Source organism: Carcharodon carcharias, chromosome 28 (assembly GCF_017639515.1).
Source record: "Carcharodon carcharias isolate sCarCar2 chromosome 28, sCarCar2.pri, whole genome shotgun sequence".
In the NCBI taxonomy this organism is placed as follows: domain Eukaryota; kingdom Metazoa; phylum Chordata; class Chondrichthyes; order Lamniformes; family Lamnidae; genus Carcharodon; species Carcharodon carcharias.
In genome coordinates, this window is record NC_054494.1 from 32,666,938 (window position 1) to 32,683,723 (window position 16,786).

Consider the following 16,786-nt stretch of genomic DNA (forward strand, 5'->3'; position numbering starts at 1 on the left):
TTAGAAATACCCTTCTCACACAGCTCTCCAAAAACACAACAATGCTGTCAATTTGTAGTCCTGAGGGTTAATGTTCATAATTCCTGCACCTGAACAAGGAGGGAAGAGAAGTTTTGGAGAGTAAAAAGACAAAACTAAGAAAATCTGATGCGGAAAGACTACAGGACAGGACATTAACAGGATCAATGTGCATGAACAACATGTCTTAAGATTCTGGTCCATTTCATGTCTTGCAGATTCAGAGACCTGAAATCTATTTTTGCAAACAACTAAATCATGCCTGAGGTATGCATTAATGACGCAATTAAGGTATATGCCATTCTTAGTGACCTGCCAGGCCAACTACAGCTTGCATACATATAATGCCTATAATGTAGATATCTTAAGATGTTTTGCCAGGAAATGGCAGAGGAGTTGAATAAATACTTTGCTTCAGTCTTCATGGTAGAAGATACTAATAGCATTCCAAAAATACTAAATAATCAAGGTGCAAAAGTTGGGAGAGAAGAAATAAATACAATAACTATCACTCAAGAAAAAGTACTAGGGAAACTAATGGGGCTAAAGGCCGATAAGTCTCTTGGACCTGATGGGTTGCATCCTAGGATATTAAAGGAAGTAGCTACAGAGATAGTGGATGGACTGGTAGTAATCTTCCAAGAATCCCTGGATTCTGTGAAAGATCCAGAGGATTGGAGAACGGCCAATGTAACACCCTTATTCAAAAAGGGAGGGAGACAAAAAACAGGTAACTATAGGCCAGTTAGCTAAACATCTGTAATTGGGAAAATGTTAGAGTCTATTATAAAGGATGTACTAGCATTTAGAAATATGTAACCTAATCAAGCAGAGTCAGTGTGGGGGTTTCATGAAGGGGATATCATGCCTAACAAATTTATTAGAATTCTTTGAGGAGGTAACATGCAGCATAGATAAAGGGGAACCAATAGATGTAATATATTTAGATCCCAACAGGCGTTTGATAAGGTACCACACATAAGGCTGCTTAATAAGATAAGAGCCTATGGCATCGGGATTGGTATGTTAGCATGGATAGAGGATTGGCTAACTAATAGAAGACAGAGAGTTTGGATAAAGGGGGCATTTTCAGCATCGCAACCTGTAACAAGTGGAGCACCACAGGGATCAGTGCTGGCTCCTCAATTATTTAGAATATATATTAATGACTGGGATGAGGGAAGTGAATGTACTATCACCATGTTTGCAGATGACACAAAAATAGGTAGGAAGGCAGTGGTGAGGATGACACAAGGAGCCTGCAGAGGAATATAGATATTTAAGTGAATGGGCAAAAACTTGGCAGATGGATTATAATGTGGGAAAATGTGAGGTTATGTATTTTGGCAGGAAGAATAGAGGAGCTGAATATTAACTGGAGAAAGGCTGCAGAAGGCTGCAGTGCAGAGGAATTTGGGAGTCCTTGTGCATGAATCCCAAAAAGCTAACATACGAGTTCAACAAGTAATAGGGAAGGCAAATTGAGGGCTGAATTTTCCCCCCAGTCGGCGGGAGGGAAGTTGATAGGTGGGCGCGCATAGACGCGCTTCCAATTAGTGCCCCCGATCAGAGGTGCAACGCCATTTTATGTGGGCGGGCCAGTTAAGGCCTGCCCAGCGTGACGTCTGCACAGAAGCACTATGCGCTCCCTGTGCAGGCGGAAGGGGGGGTGGAATCCCAAAATTGAGAGTGGTCTCTTTCGCGCATGCACACGAAAGAGCTCACCATCTCCCTGAGGCTAAGTGCAGCCTCAGGGAGATCGGCTCAAAATGTTAAAAACCTAAAAATAGAAATGAAAAATTTCCCTAACATGTCCCCTCATGTGACAATGTCACGCAGTCCAGAGAAAGTTTACTAGGTTGATCCTGGTATGGAGGGATTTTCTTATGAGGGAGGGCTGAGATAGACAGATTTTTAATCAGTAAGGAAATCAAGGGCTATGGGGAAAAGACAGGAAAGTGGAGTTGAGGATTATCAGATCAGCCGTGATCTCATTGAATGACGGAACAGACTTGATGGGCCGAATAGCCCACTTATGCTCCTACATCTTATGGTCTTATGGTCTATACAGATAGAAATGGTCAATGTCACATGAGTTGGGACATATCCATAATTTTCCCAAAAACTTAATTAAACTTTTTTAAAAGCTACATGAAACCACATTCTGCCTGTGGATGAGGTTTCACGCTTTTTCTAGTTCGTGCCGGGGCTCTTGGCCTGCCCATCAACCTCAAGGTTGGACGGGCAGGTCCTTTAATTACATAATTGAATCTGTCAATGGCCTCAATTGACCACTGACAGGTCGGCGGGTGCACAGCCGATTTCGCTGCGTCCCCACCTTCCTGAATATTTAAATGGGGTGTGGTGACATCAGGAGTTTACCCCAACATCACCGCGCATCATTTTACGCATCGGTGAGTGGGCCCCACCCCCGTTCACCGACGCGTAAAATCCTGCCCAGAGTGTTGGCCTTTATGTCAAAGGGAATGGAGTATAAAAATAAGGAAGTCTTGCTAAAACTATACAAGGCACTAGTTAGACGATGCTGAGAAAACTGTGAACAATTTTGGTCCCCTTATCTAAGGAAAGATATACTAGCGTTGGAGGCAGTCCAGAGAAAGTTCACTAGGTTGATCCTGGTATGGAGGGATTTTCTTATGAGGGAGGGCTGAGATAGACAGATTTTTAATCAGTAAGGGAATCAAGGGTTATGGGGAAAAGACAGGAAAGTGGAGTTGAGGATTATCAGATCAGCCGTGATCTCATTGAATGACGGAACAGACTTGATGGGCCGAATAGCCCACTTATGCTCCTACATCTTATGGTCTTATGGTCTATACAGATAGAAATGGTCACTTCAATAATAATTGGAAAGAATTAGAAGGACTGGTCAAAGTGATAAGATCTGAGGAGAGTTGCTAGACAGACAGGTTTAGGGAGGGAACTCCAGATTGTAAGTATAGCAGCTTTTAGTCTTCTTCTTAAACTCTGCAGAGTTGTTACTTTATGACTTCTAAATTTGAAGTTACCATCAAATTATTCAATGAAATGCAAAAGCAAAACTGGCAGTTCAGTGGGTGAGCACGCTTTTCTTTCACTTTGTCAAATTCTGAATCCAACACAGATTGATGGGCTGAAAGTTTTGCCTGTGAAAGCCAAAAAGGGATGAAATGAGTTTGTGGAACCTCAAGCCAGTTTCAAATGGATGAGAGTTCATGTTACAGAACTGTCCACATTTAACACCTCACTCAGAGAAGGCTGGAGTGGCAACTGGAAAAATCAGAATGGCACAGTATAAGCTGACAAATATAGTGAGATTGAGATGAACATGTAGTTTTATATCCAACCAGATCATACTCATTGCTCGTAGATGCCATTGTTTCCACCAAAACCTGGGACGCAATTGATCGTGTACAGTCACAGATACATCACTAATCATATACAGGCACAAACACACAGTATGTCTCTTCATGTTTGGAATTATGTGTAAAGGAATTATATATAGGCTGCACATATACCTATAAAAATAATTCAGTACCCAAAGGTGCCTAGATTAGCAAGAGCTGGAAGATACAGAATAGTGTCTATCACATCATCACACTTCACCAGTAAATGTCCTGGACTTCCTTTTAGGTCAGTGATGGCAATTCACTTGATTCCTGGAAGCGATCATGCACAGTTTCTTTCCAGTACTATACACTATTCATCTGCTTCAGCAAACAGAATCTTGTCCATCCATTCATGGATAGTATGAGTTCCACACCTGGATTCATCCACCCACTTTAGTCAAGTGATTGATGGCCAATTCGCTTCCATGGAAATATTTTGTAAGATCTGGCACAGCATTATTATGTATAAGCGTTAATCTTTCCACTCTAATACGCTGGAATGTCTCGAAGTCACTTTGATGTTTAACAGTTTTAAGTACTTCTCTTTTATAATTAATGATTCCGTTCTCAGTTTTCACTGGACCTCAAGAGAAAACTAATCTTAGTTATCCATCATTCAGCGATTAAAAAGAAAATGATAGCTATTATGCATATTTCACTCACAAAGCACACATTATGGTTGCAATAGATTGAAATTCAACTTTGTGGCAGCAGGCTCAAAAAGATTGTTAGCAATTGGCAGTCCGAAATAACTCCCGCCCAAATTTTTATTCTGTTGACTTCAAGTCAAGAGTGTATAATGGGAGATCGATCCCCTACTTACACGTTTGCAGCCACTCCCATAGTTGGATTTCACCCCGATATTGTTAATACAAATGACAGTGTGTGATTTATTTGGCATTCCCAGTGGGAAGCTATGCGCAGGGAAGGTGCAAGTCAGAGATGGTTTATTTTTGTCATAATGATGAAAATTGAAACACTCTTTGCCTCCAAAGAATATACAAGAACAATTCGCTTCCCCTGGAAGTTGATAAAAAAAATTGAGAAACATAATTTGAAAAGAACAGTGAATAATAAATACCACCTTTATTCCCTCACATAGTTCTTTCAATGTTTAAGTTTTCCATTAACATGTTACAGGTGTGTGCTTAAATGGTCCCTTTAACAGGTTGCAGTCTGTTTTAACAGGTTGCATATGTGTCCCAGTCTCACACTAACATGCTGAATCTCCATTAACGTGTTTCAGATGAGCCCAAGTGCACATATTAACAGCATGCCGGTCACTCATACTATCTTCATTGACACCATGTGCGTTCATAACTGCTTATAAATTTCAAATCTATTTTTCTGCTGATCTTGGTAAGAATAACATCTGTCATCTACAGCTATGATGCCACTTACTGTAAAATAAATGGAGGTCATTTCCCTTTTGGTGGAGAGAGAGAGAACAGAAAAGCTATCTGTCAGACTCATCACACTGATACCACATGGAAGGTAAGAGTCCCCCTCTGCTCTGCACAGTGGAATTGTAGCCGCATTCTTCACAAACAGGTTTATAATTGTTACTCCATGCAGCACAGAAAGCCAATCACACATATGAAAGCTTCATCATGTGACTGTATATTTTTTATCTTTGCAACATGGTGATCATCATCATATTCGTGGCGTACAAACATCTTAGAAATGTTTTCCATTCTTCTTTGGTGATGATTCCCTTTCAAATCTGTATGCAATTACAGCTAGAATAATCATTTTTAAAAGATATACTTTGACCTGAGTTGGTCAGATCTGTCAATCAAAATTACTCATGTAATAGGCAAATCACTAAAACTCCAGTAAATTAGCATATCCGTGCCAACATCATCATAGGGATTCTCCTTAGAGGGGCAACTTCGTTTGGTAACTGAGGGGCAGGTGAGGTAATGGAGACGATCACAAGAGCGTCTTTAGTTAGATATATTTTATGGGAAATTCCTGGAGTAATTGAGAAGAGTCCTTGGTCTATTTTTGGGACAATATTTTATGCTGAGCTTCACTGTAAAAGTATTAGGGCAAGTAGGTTTGAAAAACACTTGGCTGAATTCTCGCATGCCCCCATTGGCAGGATCAGTAGTGGGCAGAAAGGGTGGGAGAATTCAGTGGGAGATCCAAAAACCGGTTTCACACCGGCATCAAATGACAGTGGGATCTTCCAATACTGCCCACCATGGTGGATCGTGATTCCTGCTGGAGGTCAGCGTGAAATCGATTTGCATCTGATTCTTCCCGATGCCAGTGGGAAAACACAATGGTCTGTACCAAATGGCATGCAAAAGTCGGGACTTACTTTAAGGACCTTGGCCAGCTCGTGGACATCCAACAATAAGATGGAGGCCTCCAGCTACCTGGAGCACCACATGCAACACAGGGTGGGTGGAGCTTCATCCATGTGGCTCCTCTGCAAAGTGGCTTACAGAAGGTGGGAGCTCCTCAAGCAGCAACCTCGCTCATACTTCGGACCTTCTTCCAGGGACTTCACTCAGGCCTCGGACATTCTTCCAGGGACATTGCCATGGGATCAGTTCCTTGAACTATGGGATGGAGGGCAGCAGGAGGTAGTATTGGGTGGCGATGGAGTGTTGGGGGGGGTTGTTTAAGAAGGCTAGGAGGACTGCAGATGTGGTGGGGGCATGGGGGCCTGGAGGGGGCATTGGTGGCTGCGGGTGCAGGAAAGGGTTTTGCAGGGATTGGGAGGCTGGGCAAGGGCTATGTTGTTTGCTGGGCAGGTCGGGGAGGGGGGTCATTTCCAGGTGTGTGAAGAGTAGTGGGGTGCCTAACGCCTAGGGCCTGAATTTTTAACATGGCAGGAACTTTGCCCCCGCTGTCCAAGGTAAATTCAACAATGCCTGCAATTTTCCAGGCTAATTTCATTTGAAATTTGTCTATGATGGAGGGGAAGGAGAGTGAGGAGGAGGAAGAAGAGAGTGCTGGCCCTCAACTAGCATATTTCAGTATAGTTATGTGTTCCTACTACACTTAGACCCAATAGTTGAGGAGAGTTTGATGGACAAACTGTATAGTCCTTGACTTGTGTTTGGAACTGGAGGCTGATTTAGAAAGGGATGCTTCAGTTAAGAAAGAACCATGGTGAGAATGTAAGTGATGGGTGTCTCCATTCCTGCTTTGCTAGTCCATGTAATATAAGGATGTTTGGGCAGAGCAAGGGTTAATGTGGGACTGGGGAAACAGTACCGCCCATGATATGATGTAGAGAGTCATATGATGGACTGAGTGTAGTACAATCTGACAGAAGCCAGCATGGAGACAGCTCCCATGTAGGGCTGTACCTCAGGGATTTATTTGGTTATGAGTTGTTAATAAACAGCTTATGTTCAACCATACAAGCCTTCAGATCTCTTAATGAGACACTAAACAACCTTACAACATGGTGGCAGTGAAGGATGGACCCCGAAATCCTGAAAGCAGGGAAAAATAAAGAGATTGCAGCCTGACCTGCGAGAAGAACACCTGGATCAAAAATACACCTGGAGATCACCCATAAAAGCTCCATTGCCAGAACAAAAGGCTGAGCAAAGTTCAAAAAAGAGAAAAGGATAAAAAGACAGATGAAAAGAAAAATCTGGGTGAACGCAGAGTCAAGATACAGATCACAAAAAATGATGAACTAAATCCAGTAAAAAGGCAGGAATTACCTTTTAAAATGCACAGCAATCGGGATCAGCACTAGCATTCCAGAGAGCAGCTGGAAGAAAGCTGCAGCAATGGGTCCACAGCTGATGCCATAATACGTGGTGGTTGAGCTCCAATGAATGAAAAGAGAGGTTTAAAAAAGGAAGGCAGAGCTGAAAAATCGCCTTCCAGTACATTTCCTCTGATTTAAATGTTCACTAGAAGGCCCACACTTTTTGTTTTGAAGTTTCCTGCAGAGAGAATAGGTTTTATAAAAAAGGCCCCATCAAGAGCAACGGGAGGCTGCTGAAACTGACAAGCATGGGAATAACACAGAAAAAAAATGGTTACTGCACAGCCATTTTTACAAGGGCAACAAAATTTAATGCTATACTCCTCTGTGTGAATAAACAGCCACGGATAGCAAAATAACATTACCAGACTAATTTAGGTTAAGGCAAGAGCCAAACCAGACCGAAAATTAAGCGTCATGGAGAAAGGAATCATTAGATTACAGGAATACATCAGGATTAAGCAAGGAATCAAAAGAAGTCCAAGTTAATACATTGTTATATTTGTTTGGTGTATTTGTTGATGAGGTAATCCTAATGCAAGCCAATGAGGAATCTTTAACCATCTTTGTTGAGATATTAAAAACCTTTGACAAGTATTTTAATTCTAAGTAATGGAGAGCGCAGACTTTAAAAAAAGGGATAGAAAGCCTACAGTAAAGCTACCAAAGGGAAGAAGACAATACCCAAACAAACTGTAAGATATTCACAGACCATGTCGTGCAATGAAGTGCATGAGCTGAAGAGTTTAGTGCACAAGATAGAAGAGGCTGAGAAACAGCCGAAAAGCTTAAAAATATATCTTTTTGGAAATCCCAAGACATTAGTTGAACTGTAACAGCAGGTGGCAGTGCAGAGCAAGCTGCTTGCTGTGAATGAAGGAAATGTATCTGATGCAACCCAAAGGAAAGGAAGCCTGCAAAAGGAAAATGAAATAAGTTTGGAAAATGTTCATATCAGAACTGAGTTAGAAGACTTAAAATACAAGATTCTAGCAGAGTGTATATCTTTGAAAATGCATGATAATCTTCAATGAACCAAACTGTTCAAGATCTGAACACACAAATTTCTGAGGTGTCACAAATGCACAAAGAAGCTTTTGAAAGTAACATAGAGGTTGAATGTTGAGAGGAATGCAATAAGCAACAATTTGAATCATGTGCAAGTTCAGTACATATCTCCAGAAAAGCACATGGAGGAAATAACATCTCTGAATTCCATTGTTGGTAAATAAAAGCGGGAGTTATAAAAGCTCAACCAGAAGTACAGCCAGAAACACATGCAGGCAGAAAATGCACTCAAATAAGTTGCTGCCCTGAAAGGCTTTTTAAAGAATCAATATGTAGCCCTGGAAATGAGGAATTGAAAAATATGTTGAATATTACTTCAGAAAAAGCTGTGTTGGAACTACCAGTAGCAACAAAGCAAAGCTCTGAAGCACAGAGTGAGATGGCAAGAGCTGAACAAGAAAATAAATAGTTGAAAGGATAGCTGATTGTCCTTCAAGATCAAATGCAAAAGGAGTACATAACCCTTCAGCAGCATGAAGAAATGAAGACTGCCTAGAACAGCAGAATGGAGGAAGAGCAGAAAAAAGTTGAGAAAACTCTATTGAGTTACCAGAAAACTTAAGATGAAGCAAATTGAGCTTCACAAAGAAAAGGAAAACCTACTGAAGGACCTTCACATGTGACAAGGATCCCTCAGGTCAAAGTTTGTTCTTCTGGAAAATTGTGAGAAACCGCAAAGTAAATTTAATGTGACTTTGAAAGAACTGAAGAACCAATTGGCAGAGAAGGCTCAGCAATGTCAGTATTCCAGGAAGATGCCAAAAGGTACAAGAAAAAGCTTGAAGAGCTGAAGAACCAGCTGAATGGAAAAGAGGAGGCATTGAAAGGAAAAGCTGTAGAGATTTCCAAGCTGAGAGTAGATACTGAAGCCATGAGTAACACAATTACAAAACTGAATCAAGTGAAGTCTATGTCGGAGACAGGGCTAGCCAACAGTGAAACTAAAATGAAGGACAAGGACTCTCGCAGGCTCTTTTCTGGAAGGTCCGCTGAACCACAGCTAATCAGTTGTGATGCCAGCGGTGGGCCTTCCTCTGGATTAAAGACCCCAGGGTTGGAAGTCTTGCCTAGTGCTGCTGGGCAATCAGAGGCTGGTAGCTCTTATGCTCAGCTACACCACGGAAGAGGCCATGGCTGCAGCCAGAACACCACTCACCATAGTTCCCAGGATCACAGTGTAACGCTGGACAAAGATAAATGTTATGTGGGGTGGGGGAGGGGTGTGGGGGGAGTTTAATTGGGTGGGGAATCATAGGGAGAGGCATGCAGAGGAGTTCAGAAGCAAGGGCAGGGGTATGGCTTTCAGCACCCACTCCCACTTCCTGATGTTCAGTCCCTCAATCAGGCACTGAGATCCTTTGATCAAGGGGCCCCAGAGGTGACAAGCTGCCCCCAGAGTAGCAGCTGTCATTCACACCGGTCCACCTGGAGCTTGTTTAATACCAGCAGTGGCAGGATGAGGCCCTTAAGAGCCTTAATTGGCTACTTACTTATCAGTTGGTAGCAGGGCAGAAAGGCAGCAGGGTTCAGGTATGCTACCATCCCATCTAAGTGCACGCTCTTCCCACCTCCAAGCCTGCCACCAGCGAGAGCACAATATTCCACCCATCTTCTTTTGACACACAACCCAGTAACTGTTGTCTAGCAAGAGGTAGCAAGAAAAGTTTTAGGTTCACCCTTGGATCGGAACAAAACCACTCAATCTTTTACAAAGTTAGAAACAAATAGTAGTGTCCATATAGGAATTGGGATTGATGTAAGTGAGAAAGCCAACTCTTCATTTACATCTACCAATCAATATAACTCAACTTTCACCTCATAGGAACATAGGAACAGGAAGCCATTCAGCCCATCAAGCCTGCTCCGCTATTCAATGCGATCATGGCTGATCGAACACTTCAGCACTATCTCCGTAACCCTTTACGTTACTGTTAATCAGAAATCTATCAATCTCTACCTTAAATATAGTCAATGGGCAGGATTTTCTGCTCAGCATGCGGGTGTGCGCCTGACACACCCAGTGTGAAACAGCGTGTGATGATGTCGGGCGAGTGTCTGACGTCATTGTGCGCTTGTGCAATATTTGAGTCAGTGGGCGTGCACGAGAGTGAGCAGCACGCTCGCTGACAATTAAGAGGCCTATTAAGGCCATTAATTGAGATGTGTTTTTTGCTACCTGTCCAATGTTACAGTCGGCGGGCAAGCAAATCTGCCAGGCGCCCTTTGGATTTTTTGGGAAACCTCATCCATGGGCAGGATGAGATTTCCGTAATTAAATTAAAAAATATAAAAATTTTTGGGCAGTTGTGGGGACACTTTTTTTCAGATTTTCAAAATCTTTATTCTTGATTTTAAAATTCCTCAGCTCCCTGTGGCAGCTCCTTGCCTTCAGGGATCTTTCAGTGCGTGATCCCCCCCACGCAGGCGTAGACTTTTGCATTTGCCCTCCTCTCGCCCCCACCCTGGTAGCACTGAGCATTTCACACGCGTTTCATGTTAATTGGCCGGCCAGCGTGAAATTGTAGTCGGGGGCCGATCGTGGGTGGCAGGCCCTTTCCTGGCCGCCCCCGGCCCTGCCTGCTGTGCCCGCCCGATGACCCGAAAATCCTGCCCAATGACTGAGCTCCCACTGCCCTCTGGGGTAGAGAATTCCAAAGATTCACCACCCTCTGAGGAAATAAATTTCTCCTCATCTCGGTCCTAAGTGGCTTCCCCCTTGAAATTGTATCGCCTGGTTCTAGACTCTCCAACCAGGGGGAACCATCTTACCTGCATCTACCTGGTCTATTCCCTTAAGTATTTTGTGGGTTTCAATAAGATCACCTCTCATTCTTCAAAACTCTAGAGAATACAGGCCCAGTTTCCCCAATCTCTCTTCATAAGACAGTCCCGCCATCCCCAGAACAAGTCTAGTTAATCTCTGTTCCACTCCCTCTATGGCAATAATATCCTTTCTGAGGTAAGGGGACCAAAACTGCACACACTACTCCGGGCTTATATATCATATCATAGACTAGATATTCCTCACCAGTCATAACTATTCAAAACACACCATAGGGTAGTCCTGATCTTGAGTTCCCATTAGAATGTTTAACATGCTGATAAAAAGTCTTTGTTTGTCACTTAAAAGCAAATTGTAACCTACTTATTTTAAATGCGTTAACCTCTTTATTGAAAAGGACAGTGAGAAACCTAATATGAGAATAAGTACGGAAAATGCTGGAAATACTCAGCAGATCAGGCAGCATCTTGTGGAGAGAATGGGAACTCAGTGCTAACATCAGTCAGAAATACCATCTGTCAGAAAATCTTAATGCCACTTATTCCCAGGTTTAAAACTATCCCATTAGAGTTTAGGTGTATTTCTGGACATTGTTTACACGTGTGTGTACAATACGTGTGTTGTTAAGTAGTTAAATATCTCTGTAGCTAAGTACTCTCCAACTACAAACAACTGATCTTATACATAACTGTATGAGCATACATGAGTGAACTGTGAAAACAGCAGTGCACCATGAATACACCTAACATTTGCCCTTCAGAGTTCTTTTATCACAGTTTTTCTAAATTGTAGTTTTCCACGATATTTCCAGTATATCATTATATTTTACCATTTTGTTGCTAAATTTTTTTTCCTATTCTTATTGGGCGAGTTTAGAGGTAGGATGGGAGTTTAGAGGTAGGATAAGGAGAGTGGGATCTTTCTGTCTTCCAGATTTTAAAAATTACTTTGAAAAAATATTGATAAATGATAGGCACACATTTGTCCATATGGTGCACGAGAGTAAATGGATGGCAGACGGAAACCTGTCAACTTTCCTTCTCATCTTGGAATATTTTGCAGGCTGGCAAGAATAAAGACACAGGAGCATAGAAAGATTGCATATGTACTGGTTAGGGACGCAACCCAATAAGGCAAGTAACGTTAAACCTGGTAAGTATTATGGGACTGATATAGATGATTGACTGCTAGAGTCCAGCAAAAAGGGGACTTTTAATCATGCAAATGAGTATGACTAGACTATACATCTCAGGTAATCTGAAATGATGGTCTTTGTTTGGAATGTGTGGATAATTCACTCCTGATGTAGACATGGATTCTGTTGCCACATGACTGATATGTAAACATTTTGATAGGTTAAAGGTTTTGCTGTGCAGAGATATTGCTACACTGCAGGCAGCTACAGTAAAAAGACATCCATACTGAAAAAAAATCAAGGATAGTCTATCCATATCCAGAGGGGTTTAACACTTTCACGGAACAACAGGATATAATTAGCTCTTTAACCCTTTCAGATTCAGATCTATCCTGTCCTCTCATCAAATATCTTGAAAGTGCCCAATGAATTATGATGATACGATAAAATACTGTGGTATCCATTTGAGCTGAAGACCATATCAGTTTTTACAAAAATAAACCAGAAGTGAGGCAACATGTGGTTTGGGATTCATGTTTGCTACCCTGAATGGATTGGGAATATAATGAGATAATTTCATTTCTTCAAGAAAAGCAGCTCTCAGGACTGAAGGACTAGAAATTTCTGCACGTGCTATTTAAATACAAAGATATCTATGTTGTTTCTTGTCTCAAACCCTAACTGAGCATGCAATTCAACTTGAGACTCCAGAATTGAGAGAGTGTTACATTGTTGGAGGTGCCGTTTTTTGGACAAGTCTTAAACTAAGAACCTGTCTTGACTAATCAGTTAGACATAAAAGAATCCGTGGCAATATTCAAAAAATAGAAGGGGGATTTTCCTGGTGTTTTGGCCAATGTTTACCTCTCACGCAACACCACAAAAAACTGATGAACTGGGAATTCATCTCATTGCTGTGTATGTGCACATGGGCTGCCACATTTCCCTTAAAGTTTACCCAGTGTTCATCAAAATGGCATTCCTTTATTTATCATAATTAATTAAAATATGTCAAAGTTTTCTGTTAAGACATGCTAAATGAGTTTCAATAAATCTCTAGTAAAGGCAGTTAAGAACAAACTCCTGGTTAAAGGTGCAGGCAGATAGCCAGCTTTCCGATCACACTGCTCTTGAGCTAGTAATAAACAAAGTACATAGAATAGCTTGTCCTATTCCTCTTCCTCACCCCTTCCCTCCCCAAAAGAAAATCACCCCAGCATCTAATCTGCCTCCGTGATATCTCAGGAGTGAAATTTAACCTGTTGATAATTTTATCAATAAAAAATAATACACGTCCTAGTATGAAACTGGAAACCTATAGCCAGAATTTTCAGGATGGTGGGGCTTGGCCTCAGCCATCTGAAGGTACCCCGCAGGCTCCAGCAGCCCCGCTGTCATTTCACGCCCTAGTGGCCATTGATTGGCCGAAGGCGAGACTTCTGCCCGTCCCTGGAGGGAGTCCCATCCGTGCAATATCCCTTCCCCACCCCGCCTCAGAACCCGCTGGATTGGAGGGGCCGGGGGGCGTAAAATTCTGGCCAATGTACGGTCACTGGCATTTTCCACTAAAATTACTGGCAGGAGGATTTTCACTTCTTCCATTCCATAGAATCAGCACTAAGGTATTGATATTTTTAATCTGGGTTGAGGTTGTAAGGCTAGTGAGTGGTTTTGCAGATACAGATTTGAGCCACTGGGTAATGAAACCACACAGCAAAATACATTCAAACTTTTTCTAATCCATTATTTAGCTAGGAAAAGTTTCATGCACCCCCCCCCCCTAAAAAAAACAAACATACAATGTCTTGCCAATCTTTTTATGTACACTTTTCATTAAAAACGTCAATAGCTTAAGATTCTATCACATATCAAAGCCATTGTAAGTCACAACACAATCAGTACCATTTCAACATCTCCCCTACTCCATTACAAGCTCATTGCGGTTGATTTATTCTCCCCCCATCCCCCATTCCCCCATTATTATTTATCAGACATCTTAGCCCGCTTCAGACAGCTACACCAGTTACGCTTGCAAATTGGTTCCGGATCACAAAATTGTGAACATACAGCCACAGGGACAAAGGTCACTCAGGGTCAAGTCTAAAAATGAGGTACTTGAAGATGAAAGGTTTCCCGCTCCCCTGCTCTTTGAGTGGAAACAAGGCAAAGAATAAAATCTGAAGCCACATTGCTGAGGAAAGAACATGGAACATTCTGTGAATGCTTACAGTAAACATGGACTCTTTGCTGCTGGTGAAATCAGCAATGGCATAGAATTATGTTGGATGTATGGGAGAAGCATAGCCATTCAGCCCAACTGGTCTTTGCAGTTGTTTATACTCCACATGAGCCTACCCTCACCTTATCTCATATCCCTGCATCGTATTCATTTCTTCCTCAAGTTTATTTATCTAGCTTCCCTTTAAATACGTCTACTTTATTTGTCTCAACCAATCCCTATGGTATTGCGTTCCATATTCTCACCCCTCTCTGGGTCAAAAAAATTCTCCTGAATTCTCTATTGGATTTATTAGTGATTATCTTACATTTAAGGCTCCTAGGTTTGGACTGTCTTAGAATGAGCAGTTTGTGATTATATCTCACATGTTTTTGGAGTAAAATAAACAAAGAATGGATTTTCCTCTGTTAGCTAATGTTTGTGAAAATGCCATAGAGGAAGATTCACAGGATGTCCCACAGAGCTATTTTACTTTTTACAGATACACATTACAAATCAATTGTTGACAAGTGAATCAGCCCACCTTCAGTCTTCAAGCATTCTCATGTATTAAACTTGACTCCCAACTGACCCATTTCCCATTCAGCCCTTCCCAATTCATCCATTCAGAAAGACCCCAATGTCCCCCCATTGAAACATCCAATTTGGTCATGCATGATTCAACAATTTTCAGTTCCACTGCTCTCTCTGGGAACCCATTTAAAAAGTTGAAGATACTTCACCTGAATCATGCAATACCAATCCTAAATTTACCTTTCACTATAAGAACAAAACTTGCATTTACTTTCCCTGAAGTCTTATCAAACAAAATTAGGCATCGACCCACATGAAGAGATATTAGAAGAAGTGATCAAAAGCTTGGTCAAAGAGGTGGATTTGTTAAGGAGCATCTTAAAGGAGGAGACAGAGGTAGAGAGGTGAAAGTCGAGGGAAGAAATTCCAGAGCTTAGACCAAGGCAGCTGAAGATATGGTTGCCAATGGCAGATCCATGAAAACTGGTAATGTGCAAGAGGCCAGAATTGGAAGGACACAGAGATCTCGGATGGTTATAGGGCTGGAGGAGGTTACAGATAAAGGGAGGTGTGAAGCCATGGAAGGACACAAAGGCATTGTTGTACTATGATATGACCATCATCTTATGACACAAATTATATTCACACATAGCACATTTCTAAATAGAAAGGATAATTGCATAAATGCATTCTGTTAGAAGGCACAATCATTTTTGTGGTTTAAAGACAGGTTTAAAGCTGCAGACCACAAAGTAAGTGTCTCACAAATCAGTGGTTTCATACCTATTGCAAAAAAACAACTATACCAGAGCGTGCAAATTACAGGGAACTGTTCAGCACATTTGAACACAACCAGGCATCACACTGAAAAATAGACTGAACTGTAATATTGAAACAATTAATCATATGATGAACAGTGTGTTGGGTATATAGAATTAGATGAGTCCAGCCATGATCTCATTGAATGGCAAAACAGGCTCAAGGAGTTAAATGGTCTGCTCCTGTTCTTGTGTCTTATTCTATTCCATTCAGTCCATGAGACTGAAAGCCTAGCAGGATGAGTGGGTGAATAGACTTTCCTCTTGTAACTAACATACTCACAACAATCAGTGTCAGCACAGGTAAGAGTATGGGATCGCAGGATTGGTATTGGGCTGTTCTAGCGAAGAGCATACACATGCACAATGATCTCAGTGGTCTCCTTCTGAACTGTGAACTTATATAGTGCTATACGCACAACTAGTAGTAGTTACAGTAGTAATAATACAGTGGTAGTTTGTGTAAATCTGGAGTTAAGGGCCAACCAGACCCTGGAGTTTCACTCTGGTGTCAGGTTTTACTCTAACTCCGGATTGACTCTGCATTTACAATGTAAGTGTAATCTTGGTCTAAAGTAGTGTCACTGGACTGTGGTTTTAATGTGACAGAAAAATCTTAGCACCAATGATACTGTTGTGGAGCACATACTGCATGAATGTTTTGCACTAACTTTTTCACTCACCTTAACAACCCAATGAAAATATAGCAGGTAGCATACTTAGCATCAGCTGTGACTCAGTTGGTTGCACTCTCACCTCTGAGTCTGGAGATTCTGTCTTCAAGTCCCTGTCCAAGACTTGAGTACAAAAATCAAGACTGACACTCCTGTGCAGTACTGAAGGAGTGCTGTACTGCTAGATGTGTCATCATTTGAATGATATGTTAGACCCAGATCCTGACTGGTCTTTCAGGTGGATTTTCCATGGCATTATTTTGAAGAAGCTCAGGGTAGTTATCCCTAGTGTCTTGGGCAATATTTATCCCTCAATCAACATCACAAAATACAGGTTAACTGGCCATAACGACATACTGTTTGTGGGAGCTTGCTGTGTGCAAATTGACAGCTGCATTTCCTTCATTA